Source organism: Stigmatopora nigra, chromosome 10 (assembly GCF_051989575.1).
Source record: "Stigmatopora nigra isolate UIUO_SnigA chromosome 10, RoL_Snig_1.1, whole genome shotgun sequence".
In the NCBI taxonomy this organism is placed as follows: Eukaryota; Metazoa; Chordata; class Actinopteri; order Syngnathiformes; family Syngnathidae; genus Stigmatopora; species Stigmatopora nigra.
Genome location: NC_135517.1, coordinates 7,820,614 through 7,821,807, shown reverse-complemented (window position 1 = coordinate 7,821,807; position 1,194 = coordinate 7,820,614).

Genomic DNA, 1,194 nt, shown 5'->3' with positions numbered 1-1,194 from the left:
GTGCCTGTGAAGAAGAGCAGACATACTCATTTGATGGCAAACCAAATGAAATAACCCATTTTGCACTATGGACCAGTATGTTGACATTTGGGCCTGTTTGAGCTCAGATTTAAAGACTTGTAAGGAAGATTTTTGAACTAGTAAAATCAATTTTGGGATTTTTAAAAAAATCTTTTCACTGGGCTCGACATATTGTGTTTTTTTGACAAAGCCCAACGTCATCACATCAAAATCTGCAAGGTGTTGTTTACATGTTAGACAAGCTTCGATTCGGGGTGTCCAAATCAAAGATGACTGATTTTAGGTTGCTCGGTTTAAGTAAAACTTTGGTGTTTTTTTTGTGTGTCTGTGGATGAGTATTCCTGCTGTATTTGTAAATAAATGAAGTACTGAATGTCTTTACTAACAGAGAAACTGTCCAAGAAATCTTTTGCCTTTCAATAGTTTTTGGCACGCAACTATAAAAGTTCAAAAAGCACATTATTTCAACAATGTGACATTAGTGGACCAGCATAACTTTTTCAAAGTTGAGACAAAAAAAGAAAAGAAATCCCCATCTCAAAGAAAGAAGGACCTTTCCATTTTTTTTATTTATGCAGAATATTCTTTGAGATGCTCTGTTGTGACAGCAAGATGGATTTTAATTTTTTTTTGTCTTTTAATGCATTTTTCCAGCTCAACCCTTTTTAATATGGAGATGTTCATACAGCCAGATCACTGTCCAGCCATCTTTAATGTGCTATCAATGTGAAAACAAAATCCAGCTAATCCATCCGTTGTTATGTTGGAGTTGTACTGACATATTTTGTCACCTGTTGTCTTAATGAATGCTTATTTTTATGAAGAAGAAAAACTCGTCCCATGTGCTTTTATAAAGAGACCAAATGGTGAAATGGATTACCTGAGCGAGCAACATGAAGGACACTTTGACAAGACATCTTTTTCATTGTTTGCTTTTTAAACTTTGTTTTCTGTTTAAAAGGAAAAATCAATTATACTCATTTGAAAGAAATGATTTCATGTGTCCTTAGTCTCTGTTAGATTATCAATATTTATAAGGTAAATAGTATGAAGTTTGGCCTCACATCAGCTCAGTTTATGAAGTATAACCAAATAATGTTCAAAGAACTAATTTTTTTTCCTTGGATGCAATATGTATTTTTACCCTTTCATGCACAAATAATGATTTTTATT